A 26,968-nucleotide genomic window follows, 5' to 3' on the forward strand; every position below is an offset into this window, starting at 1 on the left:
TGTGCCCTATGTTGATATTAAAAAGTAAAAACTCAAGTAAAAAAAATGACCCTTGCTCTTATAATGTAGTTGGAACAAAAAACATATCCTCAAGAAAAATTAAATAACAGCACTAAGTGACATATGATTAAACACAAATAAATGGCTAAGATTAGATTATGCAAGGCCATAGGAATCAGAAAAGAGAGAGATGTTGCGAGCTGGATGTCTTCCTGAAGGGACTTGGAGCTTTGAAATAGAGGTCTAAGAAAACCCTGAACAATGGGGGAAGGGAGGAGGGACAAACAAGGGGGACAGAAGGAGCAAGATGACAAGGAGCTTCCAGATGACATCAAGCTACACGGGGCCCTTGAGTAGGGGAGGAGAAGTGTATGGAGGAGCCTCCCACGTCCACGCCCTGGCAACCTGAAGCTTCACCTCTTCAGAATGAGGCAAATAGATAATGAAAAGACTTGGTAGCTGGGCGTGGTGGCTCATGCCTTTAATCCCAGCACTCGGGAGGCAGAGGTAGGAGGATCGCCATGAGTTCGAGGCCACCCTGATACTACATAGTGAATTTCAGGTCAGCCTGGCTACAGTGAGACCCTACCTCAAAAAAAACAAAACCAAACCAGGTCTTTGCCACCGGACTGCTGTCATGGGTTGCTTGCACGCTCCCGGGAACGGCCTGTCCCAGTTGGCTCATCCGCAAGCCCATGTGCTGAAGTGAATGTCGGACGACTCGAAGGAGCAGATTTACAAACTGGCCAAGAAAGGTCTGACTCCCTCACAGGTCGGTGTGATCCCGAGGGAACTCACATGGCTTGCACAAGTGCGCTTTGTGACAGGCCATAAAATCTTGCAACTCTTGAAGTCCAAAAGACTGGCTGATCTTCCTGAGGCCCTCTGCCGTCAAATCAAGCAAGCAGTTGTTGTCCACAAGCATCTGGAGAGGAACAGAAAGAATATGGATGCTAAATTCCAGCTGATTCAGATAGAGAGCCGAATTCTCCCATTGGCTCCTTACTATAAGACCAGGAGGGTGCTTCCTCCCAAATGGAAATATGAGTCATCCACAGCCTCTGCCCTACTGGCATGAATTTATCTTGTAAACTCCAGCAATAAAACCTCTTGAAATAACAAAACAAACAAACAAAAAAACAGGAAACAAGGTGTGGTGCCGCATACCTTTAATCCCAGCACTCAGAAGGCAGAGGTAGGAGGATTGCCATGAGTTCAAGGCCACCCTGAGACTACATAGTGAATTCCAATCAGCCTGAGCTAGAGTGGGACTCTATCTTGAAAAACAAAACTAAACAGGGCTGGAGAGATGGCTCAGCAGTTGAGGCACTTGCCTGCAGAGCCTAACGACCTGAGTTGGACTTCCAAGCACCCATGTAAAGCCAGATACACAAAGTGGCAAATGCATCTGCAGTTCATTTGCAGTGGCTGGAGGCCCTGGCATGCCATTTTCTCTGTCTCCTAGCTCTCACAAATATTTTTAATGGGGGTACCATGAATATCGGAAACATGGCTCAGCGGATAAAGCACTTGCTGTGCAAGCCTGAGTTCTGATTGTAAATGCCTGGTTGGCATGACAGCAGCCTGTAATCCCAGAATTTGGGAGTCAGATAAGGGAATCTTACCTCTGGGTTCAAGTGAGGGACCTTGCTAAGTAAAAGAAGAGACTTAGCACTTGAGGCACTTGTCTGCAAAGGCAAAGGACTCAGGTTCAGTTCCCCAGTACCGACATAAAGCCAGATGCACTACGTGGTGCATATGTCTGGAGTGCATTCACAGTGGTTGGAGGTCCTGGCATGCCCATTCTCTCTCTTAAATAAATAAATAAATTTTTTTAAAGAGTGTTTGAGGAAGGTGCCTGATGTCAAGCACTTTGGCCTCCACATGCACACACATATACACACACATCATCTGTTTATCTATCTATCATCTATCATCTATCTATCTATCTATCTATCTATCTATCTATCTATCTATCTATCTATCCATCCACACATACACACACACACACACACACACACACACACACACGATTGGTGGGCAAATGCCTATAATTTCAGCACTAGTTGGCTGAGGAAGTTGGATCATCATATGAGTTTGAGGCCAGCCTGGGCTACAGAGTGAATTCCAGGTCAGCCTATAAAAGAGTGATACTCTACCTCAAATAAAGGGGGAGGAAAGGAAAAGAAAAGAAGCAGGAAAGAAGAAAGGGGGGAAGAAGTAGATGAAGGGCTAGAGGTAGCTCAATGGTTAAAGGCGCTTGCTTGCAAAGTCTGACAGCCTGGGTTTAATACCCCAGTACCCAGGTAAAGCCAGATGAACTCACAGTGATCCTCTAACCTCTGCCTCCTGGCTGCTGTGATTAAAAACCGCTAATTAATTTTTTCCTCTATTTTTATTTATTTATGAGAGAGAGGAGAGAGAAGACTGATGGAGAGAGAGGGAGAGGGAGAACTAGAGCGAGACCCTACCTAGAAAAACCCAAACTAATCAACTAACTGACTAAATATTTAAAGAAAACTACAACACTGGTGACAGTGCACTCTCAGGGGGCCTGACTGAGGGAATGTCACAAAGTTTTTTTTCTTTTTTTTTTCCAGCATTGGGAGGCAGAGGTAGGAGAATTGCTGAGAGTTCGAGGCCACCCTGAGACTACATAATGAATTCCAGGTCAGCCTGAGCTAGAGTGAGACCCTACCTCGAAAAACAAACAAGTTTTTTTTTTTTTTTTTTTTTTTTTGGTTTTTCGAGGTAGAGTCTCACTCTGCTCAGGCTGACCTGGAATTCACTATGTAGTCTCAGGGTGACCTCAAACTCACTTTGTTCCTCCTACCTCTGCCTCCGGATTGCTGGGAAGGCATGTGCCACCATGCCTGGTTACAAAGTTATTTTTTATTAGGAAGGTTCCCAACTCCTGGCCTCAAAAACTTTTCTTTCTCAGCCCCCCAAGTAGCTGAAACTACAAGCCTGTGACCCTTGTTACAGTGATAGGAAACAAATTGGCTAGGCAGTTTAAGGGTGGCAGGACCCCAAAGTGAATAGCTTTCTCTAGACAAAATTCAGGAATGTCCTTGGGCCTGTAGGGGTAAATCTAGGTCATTACACTTTACCACAGGTCAGAAAAGTCAGAAAACAAAACAAAACAAAAGACCTCTAAGCCATACACACACACACACACACACACACACACACACACACACACACACACACATATATATTTTTTGAGGTAGGGTCTCACTGTAGCTGTGGTTGCTCAAGCTGACCTAAAATTCACTATATAGTCTCAGGGTGGCCTTGAACTCATGGCAATCCTCCTACTTCTGCCTCCCCAGTGCTGGGATTAAAGGTGTGTACCACCATGCCCAGATATAATAAAAATTTTCTGAATGAACCTTATCTTCTGATGTGTATATTTTATTCTTGGAATTCACAAGACAAGGATCTGAAACACCCCCAAATTATTGGTGCAGTGCCGTATATCGGTACATTGGCAGAGGAACCCCAAAATTCATTCCATGTCACAATGCTTTTGAGTGGAAGAATCAACAAGATTAGGTAGCAATGGTTTCCTGGGACAAGGAAGGGCCAATCCAAGTTCAGAGTTGACTGTTTGGGCAGCTCTGAGTATGCTGTGACTGTGAGTAAAAAAAAAGAAAAGGAAGCCGGGCTTGGTGGTGCACACCTTTAATCCCAGTACTGGGGAGGCAGAGGTAGGAGGATCGCCGTGAGTTCAAGGCCACCCTGAAATTGCGTAGTGAATTCCAGGTCAGCTTGGGCTACAGTGAGACCCTACCTCAAAATAAAATAAAATAAAATAAAATAAAATAAAATTAAATTAAATTAAATTAAATTAAATTAAAATAAAATAAAATGAAAGAAAGAAAAAAAAGAAAGAAAGGAAAGGAAGTTAGGAGGGAAGGAATGAAAAGTTGAAAGTTGATCACTTGAGAGAGAGAGAGAGAAAGAACCAGATAGAGAGAAAAAAAAAAAATGGGCGTGCCAGGGCTTCCAGCCACTGCAAATGAACTCCAGATGCGTGCACCCCCTTGTGCATCTGACTAACGTGGGTTCTGGGGAATCGAGCCTCCAACCGGGGCTCCTTAGGCTTCACAGGCAAGTGCTTAACCACTAAGGCATCTCTCCAGCCCAAAGTGTAACTATTTTTAATAAACTAAAATTACCCAAGAGCTTAAGGGATCAATAGTCAATTAAGTTACTACAGTTTTTAATGGAACACTTGCCGAGGTCCTCACCTTGGGATCCAGAGTTCCCCTCTCATCCTTGCTGGCTGCAGGTGGGGGAACACTTGGGGAACCTCATAGCTGGCTAGACTTTTGTCTTTCTGAGGAATTCTCACTCAGAGAATCCGGGCTTCCTGACGGGCCAGTCGGACAAGAATCACAGGTCCCTCATTTGGGACTAGCCCAGCTTGGCTTCCTAAGAAAAAACGCCTTCTGAATAAAAGCTTGCTCTTAGGGGACCTTAGCCTCATTGTCACTTCAGGTACTGCTGCCAGTAGCCAAGGATGTGGTAGCACATAAGAGAACTCGGGAGGACCAGGAAGTTCAAGGCCAACCTCAGGTACATAGACAGCTCAAAAAAAAAAAAAAGCCAGGCGTGATGGTGCACACCTTTAATCCCAGCACTTGAGAGGCAGCGGTAGGAGGATCCCTGTGAGTTTGAGGCTACCCTGAGACTACAGGTCAGCCTAGGCTAGAGAGCCTACCTCAAAATAAAAAGCAAAAACAAAAAGGAAGAAGAAAAAGTCTACCCCTAAAATATTTTAAAAATGTATATTTGTTTGTTTGTTTGTTTGAGGTAGGGTCTCCTCTAGCTCAGGCTGACTTGGAATTCACTATGTAGTCTCAGTGTGGCCTCGAACTCATGGAGATCCTCCTACCTCTATCTCCCAAGTGCTGGGATTAAAGGTGTGCACTACCACACCTGGCTAAATATACATATAAATATATTTATTTAAAAGGCCTGTAGAGATGGCTTAGTGGTTAGGCTAAGGTGTTTGCCTATGAAGCCTAAGGACCCAAGTTTGACTCCCTAGTACCCATGTAAGCCAGATGCACACATGGTGCATGTGTCTGGAGTTCATTTGCAATGGCTAGAGGCCCTGGAATGACCATTCTCTCTCTTTTTCTCTATCTGCCACTTCTCTCTTTCAAATAAATAAAAAAATAAAATATTTCAAAAATATATTTTAAGCTGAGTGTGGTGGTGCATGCCTTTAATCCCAGCACTTGGTAGGCAGAGGTATAAACATATATATTTAAAGTCTACCCCAACTGGTGGATGGAGCAACCTATCAGAGAGAAAATGAATCTGCTGGGCCTTTATGACCATCATGGTGTAGAAGTCTCAAGTGGGGTGGTCAAGACGGGTAAGGCAGGGTTGGCTGACCCTGGCTCCTGCCCCCCATGCTGGCCACCATGGCAGGTTGCCATAGGGCCTTTTAGCTTCTCCAGCTCCTAACAAATATTTTTTTATTTTTTCAAGGTATGTTTTCCCTCTAGCCCAGGCTGATTATATATATGTATACATATGTATAGATACACATATAAGTGATAACATAAAATATATATATATTTTTTCCGAGAGCAACAGATACAGAGAAAAAGACAGATAGAGGGGAAGAGAGAGAATGGGCACGCCAGGGCTTCCAGCCTCTGCAAACGAATTCCAGACGCGTGCGCCCCCTTGTGCATCTGGCTAACGTGGGACCTAGGGAACCGAGCCTCGAACCGGGGTCCTTAGGCTTCACAGGCAAGTGTTTAACCGCTAAGCCATCTCTCCAGCCCACATAAAATATTTTTGATATGTATTTTTTATTCTTTTGATTTTTTTTAGTATTATTTATTTATTTATTTGAGAGAGAGAGACAGAGACACCAGGTCCTCTAGCTGCTGCTAACAAACTCCAAATGCATGCGCCATCTTGTGCATCTGGTTTTACATGGGTCCTGGGGAATCAAACCTGGGTCCTTTGGCTTTGCAGGCTCATGCCTTAATCATTAAGCCATCCCTCCAGCCCTTGGTATATGTTTTTTAATTTATTTATTTGCAAGCAGAAAGAGGGAATGGGTGCACCAGGACCTCTTGCCACTGCAAATCAATTACAGAGTTATGTGCCACTTTGTGCATCTGGTTTTATGTGGAAACTGGGGAATCAAATATGGGCTATTAGGCTTTGCAAGCAAGTGCCTTTAACTGCTGAGCCGTCTCTCTAGCTGGCTTCCTGTTTTTTTTGTTTTTTTTTTTTTTTTTCCCTAAGGAGGTAGGGTTTCTAGCTCAGGTTGACCTGGAATTCAGTCTGTAGTCTCAGGGTGGCCTCAAATTCATGGAGAGCCTCCTACCTCTGCCTCTGCTTGGATTAAAGGTGTGTGCTGCCACATGTGGCAGTAAATGGTTTTTACTTTTTAAAAATGTATGTGTTAGAGAGAAAGAATGGGCATGCCAGGGACTCTAGACATTGCAAACAAACTCCAGATGCATGCGCCACCATGTGCAGCTATTTTATGTGGGTTCTGGGGAATTGAACCTGGGTCCTTTAGGCTTCCCAGGCAAGCACCCTAACTGCTAAGTCATCTCTCCAGCACAGCTTTTTCTTTTTTGAGGCAAGTCTCACTCTAGCCCAAGCTAACCTCACATCCATGGAGCTCCGCCTGCTTCAAGCATCCCTGCCTGGCTCACCGGGCCTATTTTTATGCACTGCTGCAGTTAGATCTTCAAGTTTTTCCTGTGCTGTGTAACACCTTCCACAGTGGTCTTTCTGTGCCCTCTCTCCTCCCAGCTACCATCCATTCTCTAGAGTGAGGAGAGAAGGCTCTTCCCACAATGCAAATCTGGTTATGAGCTTTGGTGATTGCCTGCGGAGGTAGCTAGCCGCCTGGAGGATTCTTCCCGAGAACAGGTGCAGTCTATTTTCCCTCCTCTGGGCCTCTACTCGCTTCCACCCACAGACTGTTATGGAAGTAATATTCTGGGACCTCTAAACCCAGGTATTAAGAGCCCAGCTTCCTTTCCCCTCTCTTTGGCAGTGAGCTACTGTGTTAAGAAGTTCTGGCCACATTACTGGGTGGTGAGAGCCGTGGGAAGAAGCAAGAACCAGCCAGGCCTACATGTTATAGTCATCTTAATTAAGACACCAGACAAGTGAGGCCACAATGAACATGGTCACCCAGATTCTCAGCATCATGTGGGGTAAGAAAGAGGCACCCTGGCCAAAATCCCAGTCATGAGATAAATGCTTGCTACTGCTTTAATACTCTATATGTCTACACAGCAATACAGAGTCCTAGGTCTATAGTTGTTTTTTTTTTTTTTTTTTTTTTTTTTTAAGGTAGGGTCTCACTCTAGCTCAGGCTGACCTAAAATTCACTATGTATTCTCAGGGTGGCCTTGCACTCATGGCCTCCTGAGTGCTGAGATTAAAGACGTGCGCACCACAGCTGGCTTTTTTTTGGTGGTGGGGGGGTTTCAAGGTAGGGTCTCACTCTGGCCCAGGCTGCCCTGGAATTCACTATGGAGTCTCAGGGTGTCCTCAAACTCACGGTGATCCTCCTACCTCTGCCTCCTGAGTGCTGGGATTAAAGGCATGTGCCACCACACCCCGCTTCTATTATGTTTTATGTGTTGGATTTTTGTTTTGTTTTGTTCTGAGAAAGAGTCATACCCAAGTTAGTCTTGGTGACTCTTGCCTTTAATCCCAGCATTTACTTGGAAGGCTGAGGTAGGAGGATCACCATGGGTTTGATAGCAGCCTGGGCTAGAGTGAGAACCCTGCTAAAACCCCACCCTCCACCAAATAAGAAAGCGTCTAGCCTGCACTGGCCTGGCGCTCTCTCTGTAACCTAGGCCAACTTTGTACTCTTGGGTGACCATCAGTTGATCAGGTATGAACTTTTTGGAATGTGCAGCCCCTCAACTTCCACCAACCCAAGGGCTAAGAATGTCATCATATAGCACGTGAAACCTATAGGGGCACTCCCCTCTGCCCCTGTTCTGACCAGACTGCCTGATGGTTAGCCAATGTACTTGAAAAGTGTCTTGCTGGGTGTGGTGGCACACACCTTTAATCGCAGCAATCAGGAGGAAGAAGTAGGAGAATTGCTGTGAGTTTGAGGCCAGCCTGAGACTTCAAAATGAATTCCAGGGTCAGACTGGGCTAGAGTGAGACCCTACCTCAAAAACAACAACAAAACAAACAAACAACAACAACAAAAAACACCTGAATCTTCAGCTGGGCATTGTGGCGCACAATCCCAGCACTTGGGAGGCAGAGGTAGAAGGATCGCCATGAGTTCGAGGCCACCCTGAGACTACAAAATTAATTCCAGGCATCCTGGGCCAGAATGAGACCCTACCTCAAGAAAAATAAAGGGGGGTGGTGGGGCTTGGGGGAATGCACACTGAGAAGCAGGCGATCCAGAGAGGAAGGGCAGGGCAGGAAGTGGGTTTTATGGGAAGAGTTGAGAAACTTCTGTGAGGAAGGTGTCTATGGTGGTGTGCTGAGGTCTGAGCAGCAGGAAGGTGACCTTCCTTTATCTTAGTCCACAGGTATATTCAATTATCATACCAGGAAGTAGTCTGGGGCTTAACTTGGCCAGGATGGTTTGGGTGAGTGAAACTAACAACTACCTTTGGTTCAAGGTTCTCAGCTGAAGTGGAGTCCAGCCAGTTGTGTGGATGGGAAAGCCAAGTAGCTCTAATGCCAAACTCTTGATTCTTTCTGAATACCCACATACTCTTGCTTGGCATTTCAGATGTTTGTTACCTCTCTCTTACACCCAAAGAGTGTAGGAAAGGCCACCACAGAGGAAACACATCAGAGAAGGGCACTCCACCCTTGCCTTGCAAAACTTTCTGTGGAGAATCAATCAAAACTATCTTGTGTGTGGGTTATGGTGGTGCATGCCCTTAATCCCAGCACTCTGGAGGCAAAGGTAGGAGGAGGATCGCCATGAGTTTGAGGCCACAATGAGACTACATAGTGAATTCCAGGTCAGCCTGAGTTACAGTGAGACCCTACCTTGGGAAAAAAAAAATTGTGAGCAGCCCATGGTGGTGCACGCCTTTAATCCCAGCTCTAGGGAGGCAGAGGAAGGAGTTCCAGGCCACTTTGAGACTACATAATGAATTCCAGGTCAGCCTGGGTTAGAGTGAGGCCCTACCTTAAACAACAACAACAAAAAGAAATCTTGGGCTGGAGAGATGGCTTAGCGGTTAAGTGCTTGCCTGTGAAGCCTAAGGACCTCGGTTCAAGGCTCGATTACCCAGGACCCACGTTAGCCAGATGCATGAGGGGGTGCCTGCATCTGGAGTTCATTTGCAGTGGCTGAAGCCCTGGCGTGCCCATTCTCTCTGTCTACCCTCCTATTTCTGTATCTCTCTCTCTCTCTCAAATAAATAAAAATAAAATATTTTAAAATTAAAAAAAAAAAACACTTGTGACTAAATCAAGGGCTGGAGGGCTAGGTTGGGTGGGAAAGGTACAAACACTCTCCCTTTCTGACTGTGAACTTGGCCGTGTTTGTCAAGTTGTTTCTCTTACAGACTTTCCCTTCCTTTGAGTTTATGTGGTCCGGATAGTTAGGACATTCAAGAGCTTCCTCATTCCAATACCAATTCTTTGAATTTTTTCTTCACATGCAAATAGAAGCATTTACCATTTGGATAGCTGTAATTAAAGAGAGGGAAGGGCAGTTTCTTGAAGGGCAGTGGGTTCAGAGCATTTTAAAGGCAAAGGGACCCACCGAGATCTGGGAGGGTGATGATGGGTGTTGACTAAACCAGGAACAGAAAAATGAAAATAATTGAAACTGAATCAAATGGTAAGACATCAAATCCCACATGACCTGACATTAGATAGCTCTTTATGGTAAAATGTTAAGTACTTAATATTTTATTTTTGTAGCAGGTCATCTTGCATTGTACCCCACAGCTATTTGTTAGAAAAAGTGTGCATATGCTTATTAGGGTTAACAATCCACCACTCACAGTAAAGAGGTCAGGCTAAGCCAGGCTCCCTTCAGTGAATAAACCTCATTTGCACTTGTGATGACAAAAACATTAGTTCTCAAAACAAAAAGGGAGAGAAGGCTACAGAGATGGTAAATGAAAATGCTGACTCAGCTCTCCGGGAGATGAGGAGAGGCGTCCCCCTTACTTGCACAGGGCTGTCTACCCCCACCTGCCCTCCACATGGCTGCAGCTCCCTGCACTTTCTTCTCTTCTCTTTTTTTTTTTTTCCAGTATTTTATTTGTTGAGTGAGAGAGAGAGAGGCAGATCGAGAATGGGAACACCAGGGCCTCCAGCCGCTGCAAACGAACTCCAGATGCAATGCCCACCTTGTGCATCTGGCTTACGTGGGTATTGGGGAATAAAACCTGGGTCCTTTGGCTTTGCAGGCAAGTGCCTTAACCTCTAAGCCATCTCTCCAGCCCTCTTTCCTTCTCTTAATCTAATAAAGTCTGTCTAAACCTTAACTTCTGGTCTATGGATTTTCATTCTTTAAATCCCTAAAGACAATCCAGAGTACCCTAAATTTGTTGGTGTGCTGGCATGTTGGTAAGAACTCCAAAATTCCCATTTCCCAGGTGCTGGACAATCTCTTTCAAAAATAAATAAATAAAAAGCCAGAAGAGGCAGAGCACATCTGTAATCCAGCACTTGGGATGTGGAGACAGAAGGATCAACATTAGGAGGTAAAAGGTCACCTTAGTACATGGCAAAGTTCAAGGCCAGCCTGGGCCACAGTAAACCTTGTATCAAAAAAAAAAATGAAATCTGGGCCTTTAATCCTAGCAGAGGTAGGTGGATCGCTACATAGTGAATTCCAGGTCAGACTCAGCTAGAGTGAGACCCTACCTTGAAAATAATAATAATAAATAAATAAATACAAAAACAAAAATAGAAAAAATAAAAAGCCAAATCAGAACCGGGAGTGGTGGCACACTCCTTTGATCCCAGCACTCAGGAGGCAGAGGTGGGAGGATTGCCATGAGTTCAAGGCCACCCTGAGACTACATAGTGAATTCCAGGTTGGCCTGGGTTAGAGTGGGACCCTATCTTGAAAAACCAAAAAAACAAATGCGAACCAAAAAATCTACCATGAAAGGGCTTCTGAGGCCCAGCGCTGAATCACGCCTTCAGTGGGAGGCCTGTGACTCTCCCTCCACCTGTCTCAGCCCTTCTGGGGCGTGTGAGGTGGGTTTCTAGGTCTCTTCTCCAGCTGATGAAAGGCTTCGTCACTGCTCCATTGCGAGGGTGAAGACGTGTCTTCAGTAATAAGGCATGACTCTAATTCCTCACCCTCTGGCTATTATTAATCATGATTCATTTCATGAAAGAAGGAATAAAAGCCTCTGTAGGCCCAGAGCTCATCTAAACTGGAAGGATTTCAGGTTTAGGCATGCGAGGTCTTCCCCTTATCCCGGGTAAATGAGTGAGTTCTCTGGGGGCAAGAAGTCTGCCTCCAGCCAGGGAAGCAGCAGATCCTCCTCTGGCATAGCGAAGGTTTTTATAACCTTGATAAATCAATTCACTCTGGCTGTCCACTGGCCAAGTGCTGTGGGCTATGTACCTAGCACTCACCTAGCCAGGAAGTGCTGGGGAATTGTTTATCCTTGCTAATGAGTAACTCCTGGGATCTGGTGCCTAGGAGGGGTCTTGGAGATCCTAGCTTATATCCCCTGTTCATGGATGAGAGAGATTGGAGAGTGTAGTTTAGCCATCTGCTTAGCTAGGGTCAGCTAGTCCTGAGGTTCCATTTTTGAAAGAGAGAGAGAGAAATAGTGATAGGATTTCAGGATTTACAGGTCTCCCTATTCGATCTCCTTGGCCAGAGGACTGAAGCTGGCCCAAGGCCTTTTGGTACTGAAGCTAGAGAATTGGAGCTAAAACAAAGGTTAAAGGTACCTGCTTACAAAGCCTGCCTGCCCGGGTTTCCTTTCCCAGTACCCATGTAAAGCCAGATGCACAAAGTGGTACATGTGTCTGGAGTTCATTTGCAGTGGCAAGAGGCCCTGGCATTCCCATTCCTTCTCACTCAAATAAATAAAAGAAAGGTCAGGTGACATGGCACACACCTTTAATCCCAGCACTCTGTAGGTAGTGGTAGGAGGAATGCCATGAGGTCAAAGCAACCCTGGGCTAGAGCGAGACCCTACCTTATGAAAAAAGAAAAAAAGAAGGAAAAAAAAAGAAGCTGGGTGTCATGGAGCACACCTTTAATCCCAGCTCTCTGGAGGCAGAGGTAGGAGAGTCACAGAGAATTCAAGGACACTCCAAAACTACATTGTGAATTCCAGGAGAACTTAGGCTAGAGTGAGACCCCACCTTAAAAAACAAAACAAAACAAAAGAGAGAGAGAGAGAGAAAGTCAGGTAGCTTTTTAGGTAGTTTAGGGTGATTGGGCCCCAAAAGTAAAGGAAGGAATGTCTGCCCTTGCAATCTTCAATTTGCTAGAAATCAAAGAATAAACTGACTTCTTATCTCTTGACTAAAGGAGTTCCTTAGACCCATGTTTTTCCAAGGACAACCTGAGACCCTCCCTGAGAAGGAGTTCCCCTTTTCTAAAATTTAAATCTGATCCTGTCATTGTGGTTGGTTTTATCACGACTGACTTCTTTTTGAGCCCGCCCTAACCCAGACCAATCAGCCCTCACTCTGCCACACCTAAGCCTGATGGTGACGCCCACCGCAGTCAGTATAAATATATAATATATAAATATATAAATAGACTCTTACCAGGTCCAAGGACTCCCCTTGCCTGCTTGTTCACTGCTCCTGAACCTCCAGGTTCTAGAGAGTCTTCCCTGGTCTCTGCCTGGCTGGGCTGAGCATCAAGGGAGAACTACCCCCTCACCTGCCTCTCTCTACCCCTGCTTCTCTCCACATGCCAGGAGCTCTCTGCTCTTTTTCTTGGTTTTGTAATTCCCTACAGAAAGCCAGATGCACAAAGTGGCTCATGCATCTGGAGTTTGTTTGTAGTGGCTTAGGTCCTGGTGCACCCATTCTCCTCATTCCCCCGACTCTCTCTCTGCTTGCAAATAATTTTGTTTGTTTTGAGGTAGGATCTCACTCTAGCTCAGGGTAACCTGGAATTCACTATGTATTCTCAGGATGGCCTCAAACTCATGGCAATCCTCCTACCTCTACCTCCAGAGTGCTGGGATTAGAGGTGTGTGCCACTGTGCCCAGTTTAACATATTTTTTAAAAAAGATAACAGGGGCTGGGGAAATGGATTAGCGGTTAAGACATTTGCCTGCCAAGCCTAAGGACCCGGGTTCAATTCCCCAGGACCCATGTAAGCCAGATGCTCAAGGGAGCACATGGGTAAATAAATAAAACATTTTTAAAAGATATCGAAGCTGGGTGTGGTGGCGCATGCCTTTAATCCCAGCAGAAGGCGGAGGTAGAAGGATCGCTGTGAGTTCAAGGCCACCTTGAGACTACATAGTGAAATCCAGGTCAGCCTGAGATAGAGTGAAACACTACCTCAAAAGAAAAAAAAAAGATATCAAAACCACAGGAGTTGCTCTTCAGAATGGGGACCTTTGGCTACTCTCTATGAACATGGCCCGCATTTCCTACTGTGCCTCCTTTTCCTACACAAGTATTACTGAGCTTGACTAAACTGCAATTTCTCCCAATGAATATGAAGTGATATAAAGTTGGCTGGCACTTACTCTGAGGGCTCTCATGGTGCCCACTTTTTCATCCACACCCGTACACACATTTGCGGGCTTAATGTCTGTCTTACATCTGCCTTGCTAAGAACTCTTTCCCCTTGTGAGTGCTCTTGCGGGTCTGTCCTCCTGCTGACCCTGAATTTCAAGGAGGAGGCAGATGCTCCACGGCTGCTCAGCCCTCTGGCTATACTTTGAGCCTCAGAGAGACAAGCAGGTACATGATTTTCTGCCATGTTACAAATAGAGAAACATTACCGAGGAACCCGGTTCTATGTATTATGTAGTCTGGCTATATGGGCTTGATTGTCTGCCCATAATTTGGCTTGAAGGAAATTGCAAATGTTATTAAATATTTGTTATACTGTGTCTCATGGGAATTTCATTTAGCCCCTTGATATATCAATGCTGGCTCTGGCCAGGAAGGAGCATGGTAGTGCCATTTATGGGTGATTTACTATGCACCAGACACTTACTGGCATCCATCTATCTATAGACCATCTTTGGGAGGAAGTAGACTTGCCCCTTTTTATTGTGGAGATAATGAGGATTTGGAGAGGTTAAGCAAGTACCTTAAGATCACATGGCTTCATAACGGTGGGATTTAGATTCAAACTCAAGTCTTTCTGACTTCAAAGTATGTCCAACATGTAAAATATAAAGCCAGATGTGTTGGCACCTGCCTAAGTCATAGCAATCAAAAGACTGCAGCAGAGAATTAAGAGTTTGAGGCCAGCTGCGCCGTGGTGGCACATGTCTTTAATCCCAGAATTTGGGAGACAGAGGTGGGAGGATCACCATGAGTTCGAGGCCAGCCTGCGACTACATAGTGAATTCCAGGTCAGCCTGGACTAGAGCGAAATCTTACCTGGAAAAAACAAACAAGAGTTTGAGGCCAGCAGGGTGTGGTGGTACAAGCCTTTGATCCCAGCATTCCAGAGGCAGAGGTAGGAGGATCACCTTGAGTTCAAGACCACCCTGAGACTACATAGCGAATTATTCCAGGTCAGTTTGGGTTAGTGCAAGACTCTACCTTAAAAACAAACAAACAAACAAACAAACACAAAAAAGAGTTTGAGGCCAGAGCTGGGGATGTGGCTCAGTAGGTGGAGTGAAGCTGAGAAACCCCCATTTCAATCCCTAGGAGTGCCAGAAGTGAGTGTGGGGACACAAGCCTGTAAATCTCAGTATTTAGGAGGCTGGAGGATCAGAAGTTCAAGGTCATCCTCTGCTATATAACAAGTTCAAAGCCAATTTGGGCTACATGAGAAAAAGGAAAAAGAAAGCCAAAGGTGGTCGTGTAAAGCTTTATCCCTTTTAATACCAGTAGGGTAAGGTAGTGACTTGCAGGTACAACTGGGCTAGACTGAGACACTGCCTCAAAAAAGGAAAAAAAAAAGTTTGAGCCAAAGGAAAGGTAGGACTGCTAACAATGCTATCTTCCAGACACAAAATGGCTTGTATATCCTACTTCGAAAAACTAAAACCAAAGCCAAAATAAAATAGGTTTTATGGTGTGGTATTGCTTGGTGGCAGAATGGTTGGCCTAGCATGGAAAAAATCTTGGGTTCTTATGCTGTTGTGGTCCCGGAACTCAAGAGGCAGAGGTAGGAGAATCAGCCTGAGTTCAAGGCCAGCCTAGAACTAGAGTGAGTTCTAGGGCAACCTGGGCTAGAGTGAGACTCTACCTTGAAAAACAAACAAACAAAAGTCATGGGTTCTACCTCCAACACCACACAAACACAGGCTATATAATCTATCTGTCTGTCTATTGGTATGAAAAAGACAGCATATTGCATTTTTTTTTCCCAGCATCTAGGTTTTTATTCATGTGGATTATTAAAAGCATCCATCCCAGTGCAGCTGGGGACAGGCAAAGGAAAGAATTCTGCTCAGTTGGTAATAAAGCCCCAGATTCACATTCCATCATGGATTTCAGTCGCCCAGAGATACGCGGTCCCTAAAAATGGTGTGCCACTTCTAAGAACAGTCTTGTCCTAACAGGTGTTGTTTGGGACAAGATCATTTTCTCATTTTTTTTGGGGGGGGGTGGGTTCCAGGTAGGGTTTCACTCTAACTCAGGCTGACCTGGAATTCACTATGTAGTCTCAAGGTGGCCTTGAACTCAAGGTAATCCTCCTACCTCTGCTGGGTTTAAAGATGTGCGCCACCATGTCCAGCTCTTATATCTTTTTTTTGTTTGCTTGTTTTTTCCAGGTAGGATTTCACTCTCGCCCAGGCTGACCTGGAATTCACTATGTAGTCTCAGGGTGACCTCAAACTCAGGGCAATACTCCTACCTCTGCCTCCCGAGTGCTGGGATTAAAGACATGTGCCACCACGCCCAGCTCTAGGATCCCTTTCTTTCTTTTTTTGGTTTTTCGAGGTAGGGTCTCACTCTAGCCCAGGCTGACCAGAAATTCACTATGGAGTCTCAGGGTGACCTCGAACTCACAACAATCCTCCTACCTCTACCTCCCGAGTGCTGGGATTAAAGACATGCGCCACCACACCTGGTTTAGGATCCATTTCTTAAGGTCCAAAATAGTGTCATAGGTGTTGCACTTTCTGAGGACTTTCTTCCCCAGATGGTCATTGCGAACAACCTGGATCATTCTGACTGGAGCAACAATCTTCTGGAAACTGCCAACACTATAACCTCCTCTGCATTCTAATTTAATTCTATTAATTTATCTATTTGTGCACTGGCATGCCAGAGTCTCTTGTCACTGCAAATTGAATGCCTGATACTTGTACCACTTTTTGCATTTAGCTTTACATTAATGGCTGTGTATTGAACCCAAGTTGACAGACTTTGCAAGCAAGCACACTTTTTTAAAAAAATTTAATTATTATTATTATTTTTTAACTACTTCCATGATTGTAAACAATATCCCATGGTAATACCCTCCCTCCCCCAACTTTCCCCTTTGAAAATTCCACTGTCCATCATATCCCCTCCCCTTCTCAATCAGTTTCTCTTTTATTTTATTTTATCTTTTTTTAATATTTATTTATTTATTTATTTGAGAGTGACAGACACAGAGAGAAAGACAGATAGAGAGAGAGAGAATGGGCACGCCAGGGCTTCCAACCTCTGCAAACGAACTCCAGACGCGTGTGCCTCCTTGTGCATCTGGCTAATGTGGGACCTGGGGAACCAAGCCTTGAACCGGGGTCCTTAGGCTTCACAGGCAAGCGCTTAACCGCTAAGCCATCTCTCCAGCCCTTCTCTTTTATTTTGATGTCACGATCTTTTCCTCCTATTATGATGGTCTTGTGTAGGTAGTGTCAGGCACTTTGAGGTCATGGATATCCAGGCCATTTTGTGTCTGGAGGAGCACGTTGTAAGGAGTCCTGCCCGCACTTTGGCTCTTACATTCTTTCTGCCACCTCTTCCGCAATGGACCCTTGAGCCTTGGAAGGTGTGATTGGGATATTTCAGTGCTGAGCACTCCTCTGTCACTTCTTTTCAGCACCATGGTGCTTTCTGAGTTATCCCAAGGCCACTGCAATCTGAAAAGAAAAGTTTCTCTAACCAAATTGAGAGTAGCATTAATAAATAGCTACGAACATTAAGAGAAGTGCTTAGCAGGCTGTTTAGTGAGCATAGTATATACATTTAGCCAGACATTACACCCCTAGGGCTCATGACTACCTCTGTTTTAAGTTTTCAGTATCAGGGATATATTCCCTCCCATGGAGCGGGCCTGCAGTCAAATTAGAGGGTGGTTTGTTTCCCTCATAACAGATGTACCACTATTGCACCTGTTGGCTCATTTGGCCTGGCTGGCCAATTATAAGGCTTGCAGTGTCCACTGTTGAGTATCTCCATGGAACTACATGCAGTGTGGCTTTTTCCAGCTTTCTGTCAGCTGGTCCACATGGAGGAGGTTATCAGCTTAGCTCCAGCAGGATTTCTCAGTGACCTTGCAGCCCAAGTATGTGGAGTCTTTAGAAATAGGGTCTTACCATCTGTGCCTGGTAGGAAACCAAGGGCCTCAACAATGGCCTGTCATGCTTTGGGGGCATCAGGGACCTCCCTGGCCAACTACTCACTGGAAGGTATCCCATCCCTGGCACTGAAAATCTTCTAGCAATAATCTACGGCTCCTGAGTGTTCCATTGTCCAAAAAAAGTAGGTTTCCATACGATTTATTTATATCCTATTAGATTTTGATTAGCCCTTTCTCCACCTTTCCTTTACTCAATCTCTTCCCTTGACCTCACTTAGGCTTTTTTACCCCTATGAATCTGTTCTACTTACATATATAATATGTAATATATATATAATATATAATAACATCCTATTAAGTCACCCTCCACCCCACAAGCAAGCACACTTTTAACCACTGGGCCATCTCTCCAACCTCTACTTCTTCTTCTTCTTTTTTTTTTTTTTTAATTTTTATTAACATTTTCCATGATTATAAAATATATCCCATGGTAATTCCCTCCCTCCCCACCCCCATACTTTCCCATTTGAAATTCCATTCTCCATCATATTACCTCCCCATTACAATCATTGTAATTATATATATACAATATCAAACTATTAAGTATCCTCCTCCCTTCTTTTTTTTTTAATTGTTTTTATTTATTTATTAGAGAAAGAGATGGGTATACCAGGGCCCCTCTAGCCACCTCAAAGGCACTCCAGATGCATGTGCCAACATGTGCATCCAGCTTAAGCAGTGACTGGGGAATTGAACCTGGGACCATAGGCTTCACAGGCAAGTACCTTAATGGCTAAACCAAATTCATTGTTTGAGACAGTCTCACTATGTCGCCCTGAGTAGCCTCAAATTAGTGACAATTCTGTCCCTATCTCTCAAGTGCTAGGATTACAAGTGTCACTGTAACTGGTTTGTATTGGTGCTGGGGATGAAACTTGGGCACCCCACTTGCTGAGCCACATCTCAGTCCAAGTCTCCTGTTGCTCCTGTTGGTTTCTTTCTTTCTTTTCTTCTTCATTTTTTTGAGGTAGGGTCTTGCCCAGGCTGACCTGGAATTCACCATACAGTCTCAGGGTGGCCTCGAACTCACAGCAATCCTCCCACCTCTGCCTCCTGAGTGCTGGGACTAAAGGCCTGTGCCACCCTGCCCGGCTCCTGTCAGATTCTTACAGGTCACCTAGCCTATTTCCACGCTATCCTCATCTTGCTTATCTTTGAACACAGGATGACCAGAAGACCCTAATCTTACTTGTCTTTAAGGATACCTACAGGCCATAAGTTTCTCTTTAGCTGGGACCAGCTGAAACTGGTTGGATTTAAGTTGGCTGACCTCCACCTGCATTAGAATCCTCCCCAGCTCTGGGACAGCTGATAACAACCAGGAACAGGACTGTAAGAACTCTGAAGGGCGTGAGAAGAGATTGCACCCAATTCCTGGAAGGTCTCTGTCAATTCCCAAAGACAAGAATCTTTCTAAAGTCTTAGCACCTGTCTTTTTTTTTTTTTTTTCCCTTCTGGTTTTTCAAGGTAGGGTCTCACTCTAGCTCAGGTCGACTTGAAATTCACTATGGAGTCTCACGGTGGCCTCAAACTCTCGATGATCCTTCTACCTCTGCCTCCCGACTGCTGGGATTAAAGGTGTATGCCACCATGCCTGGCTGAAAACATCTTTGATTGGTCCAGATACCTGTGTGGGTACCAGTTACTCAGGGAACTTGGAAACAGAACTATGGAGCTTGAAATTATTTTTCTCAAATGAGGACCATTGTTTGAACATGAGGCTGTACACTGAAGTAGGGAATATGTCTAAAGAACCAATTTTGTTATAAACACTGGACTTGAGATGCCAGAAATGAGACAGTTACTTTATATATAATAGAGCAGAATCTGGTCATTGTTGAGCCAACACAGCTAAGCTCTAACACAATCAAAAGAAGACACGAGGGCTGGAGAGATGGCTTGGTGGTTAAGCGCTTGCCTGTGAAGCCTAAGGACCCTGGTTCGAGGCTCTATTCCCCAGGACCCACGTTAGCCAGATGCATAAGGTGGTGCATGCATCTGGAGTTTGTTTGCAGTGGCTGGAAGCCCTGGTATGAGCATTCTCTCTCTCTCTCCCTCCGCCTCTTTCTCTCTATGTCTGTCACTCTCAAATAAATAAATAAATTTAAGCAACAACAACAACAAAAAAAAAGAAGACATGAATGTTCCTTTCTATGACTCTCCTCCACACTCTTCTTTTTTTTACCCTGGATCAATAAATTCCTTTTTGTTGTTGTTGTTGCTGTTTTTTTTTTTTTTTTTTTTTAGGTAGGGTCTCACTCTAGCTTAGGCTGACCTGGAATTCATTATGGCCTCAGAACTCAACAGCAACCCTCCTACCTGTGCCTCCTGAGTGCTGGGATTAAAGGTGTGTACCACCATGCCCGGCTACAAGGCAGAGGATTGAATGTAGGGCTGCCTTCATACTAAGCAAGCATTCTAGCAACTGAGCCACATAGCCCAAAATTCTCTCTTTTTCAAGATCTATCCATTTCATGAAAGTGTAGTTAATTTATTATAAGTACCATGAAATAGCATAAGAATGGCTGAGATTTGTAAATCCATGTCCATGACATTGGACTTGTTCCTGGTTTTTTCATTATTTAAAAATATTTGTATTTATTTATTTGAGAGAGAGAAATACAGAAATAGGCAGATAGAAAGACAGAATGGGTATGCTAAGGCCTCCAGCCACTGCAAACAAACTCCTGATGCGTGCACCCTCTTGTGCATCTGGCTTATGTGGGTCCTGGGGAGTTGAACCCAGGTCCTTTGGCTTTGCAGGTAAGCACGCCTTAACCACTAAGACATCTCTCCAGCCCATGGTTTTTTCATTATTATGAACACTTATGCATACTGTAGGTTCTATGACCCTAATGGGCCAAATTGCTCTCCGAAGCAGTGTATGCAATTTCTCCCTTGACCTCACTCATACTTGGTCTCTCTCTCTCTCTCTCTCTCTCTTTTAAAATGTATTTCCTTATTTGAGGGAGGGAGACAGAAAGAGTGAGTGAGAGAGAGAGAGAATGGGCACCCCAAGGCCTCCTGCTACTGCAAATGAGTTTCTGAAGCATGTGTCACTTTGTGCATCTGGCTTTTACCTGGGTTCTGGGAAACTGAGCCCAGACTTTGGAAGCAAGCACCTTTAACCATGGAGCCATCTTTCCAGCCCTCTCTGAGAGGCAGGGTCTCACTCTAGCCCAGGCTGAGCTGGAATTTACTCTGTAGCCCCAGACTGGCTTCAGGCTCACAGAGATCCTCCTACCTCAGTCTCTGGAGTGCTGAGAGGAAAGGCATTCCACCCCCACCCCACCTGCTAGGATGTCTTATCTTTTCCCCTAAAGGATTCCTCACAGCCTCTCCCTTGCTGGAGGTCAGGAATGTCCGCAGCTGGCTCTGCCTTTTCCTTATCTCTTCTTCCCTAAAGGAGTTATCATTTCCTAGAAATGTAAATGAGATTACTCCCTTTCCAGGAAACCTGGGAGGACACCTGGGCCCCAGGTTTGGTGGCTGGACTGACCAGCTCGGGCCCCCATTCAGTACGTTACCCTAAGACACTCCAAGCAGAGTCAGTCACCAGATGGGTTCCCATAGCTGTGGGGCCCTGCCTCTTTTCCTTCTCCTAAACTGTACCCCAAACTCCACCCTCGATGGCCTGTGGGTTTCATTCACGGGATTCATTCATAAGACGAGAACTTAGAGGCTACCGACTTAGTGCAAGTTTTCTTTTTTTTTCTTTTTTTTTTTTTTTTTGTTTTTTCGAGGTAGGTTCTCACTCTAGCCCAGGCTGATCTGGAATTCACTATGGAGTCTCAGGGTGGCCTTGAACTCACAGCGATCCTCCTACCTCTGCCTCCCAAGTGCTGGGATTAAAGGCGTGCGCCACCACGCCCGGCCAAGTTTTCTTTTTGTGACTGTGAAGGTCCAGCACCCTAACTCACTCTGGTTAATGCCCAATCAAGAGCTGAGAATGCCCCCAACACTCTCAAACCCAGCCCAGATTCCAGAACCGTTTCTGCCCTTGCAGTCTTCAAATCTGCTCTCACAAGAAGCAGCCGAATGGATCTGCGTAGAGAACATCCTGAGCCTCGGTGCTCTCCTGTCTGTGGTCCTCCTCTATGGTCCTCCGCACCTGGGCCTCTCGTCCTCCCCAGCCTCACTTCTGCTCCCGCAGTGCATGGAGTGGGCAGCCCCATGGGCTGCAAGTCAATTCCTACCTCCCAGGCTACCTGCTGTGCACCATGCACGGGCCCCCTCGGGTGCATGCAGGGAAAAGAAATGTTGCTTCCTGCCTGGGGAGTCCACCAAATCTGTAGACAGTAGGAAGCTGGAGGCAGAAGATCGATAGTTACACCGACAGTCCTTCTGGAGGGGAAAGCTGAAAACTGGTTTCCAGTTTCTCCATAGGCCTAGTGAGATGGAGCCCTTTTGGCTTATCTTTATTTATTTATTTACTTATTTTTGTATTTTTTTTAAAAATTTTTTATTTATTTATTTGAGAGCGACAGACACAGAGAGAAAGACAGATAGAGGGAGAGAGAGAGAGAATGGGCACGCCAGGGCTTCCAGCCTCTGCAAACGAACTCCAGACGCGTGCGCCCCCTTGTGCATCTGGCTAACGTGGGACCTGGGGAACCGAGCCTCGAACCAGGGTCCTTAGGCTTCACAGGCAAGCACTTAACTGCTAAGCCATCTCTCCAGCCCGTATTTTTGTATTTTTGAGGTAGGGTCTCACTCTAGCCCAGGCTGACCTGCAATCCACTATGTAGTCTCAGGGTGGCCTTGAACTCACAGTGATCCTCCTATCTCTGCCTCCCCAGTACTGGGGTTAAAGGAGTGTGCTACCATGCCCGGCAACCTTCAGGCTTGTTGTATGTGCAATCTTACCCAGTGGTGTTTCCTCCTTTCCTTTCCCTCTCTTACTATTTTCCTAATTTAATTTTATTTATCTGTAGGCGGAAAGACACAGAAACAGAGAATGGGCATGCCAGGGCTGCGTGTGCCACCTTGTGTCTGGGTCCTTTCTTTTTATAGGCAGTACCTTCACTGCTGGCCGTCTCTCCAGCCCCATTACTTACTCTCTCTCTCTCACTCTCTCTCTCTCTCAATTTTCCTTTTGGTTTTTTGAGGAAGGGTTTCACTCAAACCTAGGCTGACCTGGAATTTACTATGTAGTCTCAGGGTGGTCTTGAGCTCACGGTGATACTCCTACCTCTGCCTCCTCGGTGCTGGGATTAAAGGTCTTCTCTCTTCTTTTAAAAAATATTTTATGTATTTATTTATTCATTGGAGAGAGAAAGAAGCAGACAGAGAATGGGCACCTCAGGACCTCCAGCATTGCAAATGAACTCCAGATGCATGCAACACCTGTGCATCTGGTTTACTTGGGTATTGGGGAACTGAACCAGGGTCTTTAGGTTTCACAGGCAAGCGCCTCAATGGCTAATCTCTCCCGCCCTACTCTCTCTCTCTCTCTTTTTCTTACTCTCTATTTTTTGAGACAGGTCTCATACAGCCTAGGCCATTCTGCACTCACTGTGTAACCTAGGATTATCCCAAGCACTGGGATGATGGGATTCTCTTACTTTTTTGAGCAGTACATTGCAAGACAAGGGGGAGAGGTGCTGGAGAGACAGTTTAGCCATTAAAGAACTAGCTTGCAGATCCACCTAAGTCAGATGCACAAGGTGGCGCATGCGTCTGGAGTTTGTCTGCAGTGGTTGGAGGCCTTGGTGAGCCCATTCTCTCTCGCTCTATCTGCTTTTCTCTCAAAATAAATAAAAAATTTTAAAAAATTTAAATTTTTGTTTATAGGTTATAGATTTCTGGTTCCGTTCTAGCGAGTGCTTGGTAGCAGGGAATGAGAGTGAAAGGGAGAAAAGGCATCTAGACTCCTTCACGGGGTGACAAGCCCCGTACCCCCTTTTCTCTCTGTTTTATTTTTTGTGATCTAGTAAGATCCAGTCAATTAGAATTTTCCCTTAGCTCTCCCTTTGCCTACTCTTTTAAAATATTTTTATTTTATTTATTTAAGAGAGAGAGAAAGAGGGAGACAGGAAGAGAGAGAGAATGGGCGCGCCAGGGCCTCTAGCCACTGCAAACGAACTCCAGATGCATGCGCCTCCCTTGTGCATCTGACTTATGTGGGTCCTGAAGAATTGAACTGGGATCCTTTGGCTTTGCAAGGCAAACACCTTAACTGCTAAGCCATCTCTCCAGCCCCCTTTCCCCCCTCTTATCCTTCCTTTTTTCCCTCCCCTACCCTTCTCTCTTCTCCCCTCCCTTCCTCTCCTCTCTCCTCTCCTCCCCTCCCCTCCCCCTCTTTTCCTTTCTTTGTTCATTCTTCCTTAAGACAGAGTCTCACTGTGCATTCCAGGCTGCGCTCAACTTTACTACCCTGCCTCTACCTCCCTGAGTGCTGGGATCACAGAGGTGTACCACCCGGTCGGATTCTAGAACTGGTACTTTCCTTCAGTGGCAGGCTGACAAAATGGTTTCACCAGTATTGTTTTCTTGGGAGGGAGCTGCGTCAACCCCACCCCATCGCTTCAGAAGGTTCCCTCTCCCACCTTCTGTTCAGCCAGGGCAACTCTGTCTCACATTTATTGGATCATTTATTGGGTTGTAGGTTGGAAATAGCCCCTGTCTTCTCACCTGCTTCCTGGTTTGAAACATGCCCCACTTTCCCCAGTGAGGACTTTGCAGATTTCAGAGTTCCATCAGCGATGTATTGTCTTTTCCTAATTAGTTTTTCTAATTTTAATCCCACATGGTTAAATTAAGACAATCCCTTGTGGAATGTTTGGAAAATATAGAAAAATGTGAAGAAGTTACATACACTGCAGGGAGCTAGAAAGAAATGAGCACATTTGCAGGGTGGGGTGACCTTTAATCCTTTAATCCTAGCATTTGGGAGGCTGAGATGGGAGGATTATTGTGAGTTTGAGGCCAGCCTGAGACTACATAGTGAATTCCAGGTCAGCCTGGGCTAGAGTGAAACCTAACCTTGAAAAACCAAAAAAAAAAAAAAAAAAAAAAAAAGACAAAGAAAGAGAGAAATAAGCAGGCTTGGGCTGGAGAGATATCTTAGAGGTTAAGGCACTTGCTTGCAAAGCCTAAGGACCCAGGTTCTATTCTCCAGGACCCACATAAGCCAGATGCACATGGTGGTGCATGCATCTGGAGTTTGTAGTGCTTGAAGCCCTGGTGCACCTATTCTCTCTTTCTCCCCCCTCCCCCCTTGCAACAAATAAATAAAAATAAAATTAAAAAAATAAGAAGAAATGAGCAGGCTTGAAGATCATGGACACTCCTCCAGAATCACTGATTCTTAGGATGGAGAAAGTATCTGTTTTCCCTTCTTAAGGAGTTTTGTTTGTTTTTTCAAAGTAGGGCCTCGCTCTCTAGCCCAGGCTGACCTGGAATTCACTATGTAGTCTCAGGCTGGCCTCGAACTCATGGCAATCCTTCTACTCTATCTCTATCTCCCTATCTATCTTTGCCTCCCGAGTGCTGGGATTCTTTTTTTTTTGTTGTTCTGTTGTTTTTCAAAGTAGGGTCTCACTCTAGCCCTGGCTGACCTGGAATGCACTTTGTAGTCCCAAACTGGCCTTAAACTCAGCAATCCTTCTACCTCTACCTTCCAAATGCTGGAATTAAAGGTGTGTGCCACCACACCCACCTGTTTTTTTCTTTTAAAGAAGGGTCTTATTCTAGCCCATTCTGACTTGAAACTGTGTAGCCTAGGTTGACCTGACATTCATGGTGATCTTCCTATTTTAGTCTCCAGAAAGCTGGGATAAAAGAATGAGAGAAAAAACAAAAGAACAGCAAAGAAACCTCCTAGCTGGGTGTGGTGGCACATGCCTTTAATCCTAGCACTCGGGAGGCAGAGGTAGAAGAATCATTGAGAGTTAGAGGCCACCCTGAGACTACAGAGTGAATTCCAGGTCAGCCTGAGCTAGAGTGAGACCCTACCTCAACAACAACAACAAAAATAAATAAATAAATAAATAAATAAAACAAACAAATAATATATAACATAAGGGGAACTATTTTGGGAAGGAAGATGACCAGTGAGTGAAGGGGTGTAAATCAAAGCACAGCAAGATATGCTTATACAAATGTCATAATGAGACCCATTATTTTGGATGTTAAATAAACAAATTAATGACAAGTTAAAAATAAATAATAAGTCATTAAAATGCTGTGAGGCTGGGGCATCTGGAGTTCATTTGCAGCTGCTGATGGCCCTAAAGCTCCCAAACTTTCTCTCTCTCTCTCTCTCTCTCTCTCTGTTTGTAAATAAGTACATAAAAATCTGGCTTAGGGGTTAAGGTGCTTGCTTGCAAGCCAATGGCCTGGGTTTAAATCTCCAGTATCCATGTAAAGCCAGATGCACAAGTGGGACATATATGTAGAGTTCTTTAGCAATGGCAAGAGGCCCTGGTATACCTTTTCTCTCTTTGTCTCCTTGCAAATAATTTTAAATAAATTTAGGGGCTGGAAAAATGGCTTAGCGTTTAAGGTACTTGCCTGCCAAGTCTGAGAACCCAAGTTTGATTCCCCAGTACCCATTTAAGCCAGCTGCACAAGGTGGTGCATGCATTTGGAGTTCCTTTGCAGTGGTTAGAGGACCTGGGAGGCCCATCCCCCCACCTCTTTCTCTTTCAAATAAATAACTAAAATATTTTAAAAAACAACTATTTTTTCTTTTTTAAATATTTATTTACTTATTTATGACAGAGAGACAGAAAGAGAAAGAATGGGCACACCAGGACCACTAACCACTGTAATGAACCCCAGACACATGTGCCCCCTTATGCACCTGGCTTATGTGGGTACTGGGGAATCGAACCTGGGTCTGTAGACTTTGCAGGTAAGTGCCTTTACTGCTAAGGCATCTCTCCAACCCAAATTTTAAAAGGATTTGAAAAATATGAGGCTGAGAAAATGGCTCAGTCAGCAAAGTGTTTGCTAGAGAAGCAGGAGGACCCGTGTCCCCATTCCAAACACTCATGGGAAAGCTTGGTGGATACCTAGTCTAGCTGAGCCACTGAGTGGAGAGAAAGGGAGACCCTCATTTCAAAGAACATAGAGGGCAGGGGAGATGGCTCAGCACTTAAAGGCACTTGCTTGCAAAGCCTGGCAGCCCATGTTCAATTCCTCAATACTCACATAAAGGCAGATGCACAAAGTGGCATATGTGTTTGGAGTTCATTTGCAACGGCAAGAGGTCCTAGTGAACCCATTCTCTCTCTCTCTTTGTCAAATAA

The 26,968-nt window shown here is 45.0% G+C and overlaps 1 pseudogene; it reads left to right on the forward strand.

Moving 5' to 3' along the window:
• Positions 1 to 637: 637 nt before the first annotated feature.
• LOC123455610 lies at positions 638 to 1,078 on the forward strand (annotated as a pseudogene).
• Positions 1,079 to 26,968: the final 25,890 nt, after the last annotated feature.

Source organism: Jaculus jaculus, chromosome 17 (assembly GCF_020740685.1).
Source record: "Jaculus jaculus isolate mJacJac1 chromosome 17, mJacJac1.mat.Y.cur, whole genome shotgun sequence".
In the NCBI taxonomy this organism is placed as follows: Eukaryota; Metazoa; Chordata; class Mammalia; order Rodentia; family Dipodidae; genus Jaculus; species Jaculus jaculus.